This window comes from Ixodes scapularis, unplaced genomic scaffold (genome assembly GCF_016920785.2).
Source record: "Ixodes scapularis isolate PalLabHiFi unplaced genomic scaffold, ASM1692078v2 PGA_scaffold7__128_contigs__length_106722199, whole genome shotgun sequence".
Lineage (NCBI taxonomy): Eukaryota > Metazoa > Arthropoda > Arachnida > Ixodida > Ixodidae > Ixodes > Ixodes scapularis.
The window spans coordinates 48,744,895-48,748,578 of NW_024609882.1; the positions used below are offsets into that span (position 1 = coordinate 48,744,895).

Below are 3,684 nucleotides of genomic sequence, written 5' to 3' on the forward strand. Positions count from 1 at the left end.
TGGCAGCGAAAGCCGGCAGCCATGTTTGTTATTGTTTTACATTAAAGCGGAAGTGGCGGTCTCAAGATACGTACCTCTGCGAAGAGTAATGACTGTCTAAAGGTCAATTGTTTCATAAACATTAAAAATTTAGATTTATCCAACAAAAAAGTATCCTTGCACGCAGTAGGAGTCTTACAAGTGGGTTGTGCTCGTCTTTTTGTTTTCGTACCTCCGGCTTTAATTCGTTGTGTAATATTCACCAGCTCTCCTGCGCCCTCAATGTTCTTTGAATTCTACACGTAAATAAGCGATTCAAATATTGAGTTTGGAGAGGTTGTGCTTCGGAAAGTTATCCGGTTTCGGTGTTTGGAGGAGCCTAGTAGAAAGTATTGTAAACGTTGCGCTTTTTTTTTAAATTTTTGTGACATTTGTGTGCAACCTAAACACTTAAACATCAATATTTTTCATGTGTGTCTTTTGGCTTTCAGTAACCATAGCTATGCGGGGATTTTCGCCTAACGACCTTAAAGATGATGCTTGCACACGGGTCGGAGAAGGCAACGTGAGGTACGCGAAAAAAGGCGCATTAGACGGAGAAATAAAGTAAGCCATCGAGTCTCTTGTTTTGAAGGGAGCTGCAGGGCCGAGTCAGCACGGATATTGAGATATACGGTCTGCTTCTGTCAACAATGGGCCCGCGTCCCGGAACCTGAATTGTGAGCTGCCTGGAAAAGGAGCACGCCACGTTATTCGGTATTTTGTTGGTTTCTTATTGGTTCATTTATATTCTAACGTCGCTACCGCACTTGGAAAGGCGCCTTGTTAGCGGTGCCTACACGCGCTTCTGGGGTAAACATTCACGGTGCGCTGAGGTTTGCTTTGATGTTGGGTCTTGTTTGTTTGTTCTAAAGTAGGAGCCCCCTGCAAAAAGCTCGGACTCTTGTTTATTCAGCGCGTGCTGCGGGATTGAACATCTGAGAGTGTTCTCTGCGAAGATGTATACCTACAAAGTTGAGGCTCAGCTGTTCGCGGTAGGAAAAGTGACTGGTATTGCGTTTGACTGGTTCGTTCTAAGACCTCTTTGTTGTGAAATGTTTTACGGCGAGAGCCGTTTCTGACAGCGTTTCGCAGCGGATGCCCAAGTGTGTGTCCCGTAAGGTTGTCGTATTCGGAAAGAGTATCGATTCTAATTGTAACGGTGTAAACATGACACTGTGACGTCCACAACACCCTGAAGTCACGTGACATTCACGTCACGTGGCACCCTGGCGTTAAATGACACTGTTACGTCGCTTGACAGCATTAATAACACCGTGATGTCCCGGCATCAAATATTGTTACATCGTGTAACGTCATGACGTCATGTGACATTCTAACAGCAAGCTATACTGTGATATCGTATAGTGTCGTAGTGTGCACTGTGGCCGTTTTTAGCCTTTGTAGAACAGTGCGCCTCGCTTCGGCTGTTCCTGTTGAATGGGCAGTGCCTCAGCTCAGATTCTAGAACTCGCAAACTGCTGACTTGAAGTACGACAGTGTACTCTACTGCAAGCGTGCTGGTAAGCAGTGTGTTTGATCGGTGAAAATATTTTCCTGAAGAGAGCTATTCACATGTGAATACATGTTTGTATTCACATGTCAAATACGAATCGGAAGAATATACAAATTAAGAAATGCTACGAGCTGACTTTAGGATTGAAAGTGGTTTTAGATTTTTCCCCATATTGAAAGTGGGGTTTATAACAATAAAGATGACCGAACTTGCAGTGCAAGAATTATGGACTATACACTCCACAAACATAATATATATATATATATATATATATATATATATATATATATATATATATATATATATATATATATATATATATATATATATATATATATATAGAGAGAGAGAGAGAGAGAGAGAGAGAGATATGTGCCAAGGTGTGGGCATGGAAGCTTTCCAGCTATGAAGTACTTGAACTTTTTCATCTTGGTATTGCAGTTCCTGAGCGATCTCGGACGTGGGTCCCAACCTGATCGGCAGTATGACGACAACTTTGCTGCTTTCCGAGTGCCAGTCAGCGTTCCACCCATCGACACGTGTGCTCCTGCTGCGGTGTCATCCACCGACATGAACTGCCCCTGCATCGAAGGACTCAACCGATCACCAGCATCATCTATGGCATCGACGCCACCTGTGCCGCCTATAAGAGCCGATTTCGACGCGCTGCTCGCCAGTGGGCATGGAAGCTTTCTAGCTATGAAGTACTTGAACTTTTTCATCTTGGGATTGCAGGTTATTAAACAGAAATCGTGTCATTGTTTCCGTTCTAATAATATTTGCCTTTTTAAGCTTCCATGCCCTGAAGCCTGCATTGAATCATTTAGAGTGTTGGTACTCCTTTTGTGCGGTGACGCAGAGAGAAATCCAGGCCCTATGTGAAAGGTTGATGTTGAATATGTGCAAGATCTGAACAAAAATGTCCTAAAACTTGAGAGGATATTAACCTCATTTCAACAAGAAGTACTCGAACTAAAGGCAAAGCTAAAACAAACCGATGTAACGCTCTTAGCGGTTTCCGAACAGGCTACTCTAACTAACGATCTCAGAGAAAGACTAAAACAAACCGATGAGTCTCTTCTAACGGTTACAGGACAGACGTTCAGTTAAATAACGCCGTAGCTTCAATAAAGCTCAAGGACAGGGACGCTGCCACAAGTGAAGAGCCTCAGTTTTCGGCCGCTCTACGTGATCTATCTAATCTAAAAACGGGCTGTGATGATGCGGAGGGCAGGTCCCGTAGATCAAATCTGTTATTCTTCGGTCTCCCTGATAAAGATAAGGAAACTTGGAATCAGTCCGAAGGTTTGGTCGTCAAACTGTGCCTCGAAAAACTCTGCATTCGTGTTGACCCAATCAGAATCGAAAGAGCGCATCGTTTGAGCTCCTTCAACGAGCGAATGTGTCGCCCAATTATTGTTAAGTTCGCATCATTTAAAGAAAAGGAAAGTATAATGTCATCACCTTACAAACTACAAAACAAGCCTTTTGCTATCAGTGAGGATTTCCCGGTATCCGTCCGACTCGCGCGCCGCAAACTGCTTGAATTTGCCCGATCAAAGGGTTTGCCCTTTTAGACTTCGTCACGAGAAGCTAATGATGGATGAGAAGTGCTTTATATTTGACACGATGCAGAGTTTGGTTCAAGAAAAAAAAAAACAGGCGTCAACGCCGCTTCCTTTTCCCGCCGCACCCCCATCAGGTTCTGTCGACCAGAGTCAAACGCATCTGTGATGTGCCCGTTGAGCATTCTGTACTGTTCACAAACATAAGAAGTTTCACACCTAAAAGGGAAGATGTGCACTCTTTGATTGATACTAGCAACGCGGACTTTGTTTTTTTTACTGAAACGTAGTTAAACCCTGATATCGCTGACTCAGAACTATTTCCTCCACATTTTGGTTTTCATGTTTTTTGAACCGACCGCGTCGGAAAGAGAGGGGTGGTGTTCTTTTAGCTGTAAATAAACGTATCCCATTAAGGCTTATCTTGGTAGAAACAAGCCTGGAAATCGTCTGGGTATGCCATACCTCTAATCCAAGCATTATAATGGGCGTATGTCACAGGCCGCCAAATAGTAGTAGGGATTTCATTACTGAGCTTCATAAGTGTCTCTTTCAGCTTACATCCCTTTTTCCTAGTGCCACCCT

At 43.5% G+C, this 3,684-nt stretch overlaps 1 pseudogene; it reads left to right on the forward strand.

The window, feature by feature from the left end:
• The first annotated feature begins 1,939 nt into the window (after window positions 1-1,939).
• Window positions 1,940-2,957, forward strand: LOC115329194 (annotated as a pseudogene).
• Window positions 2,958-3,684: the final 727 nt, after the last annotated feature.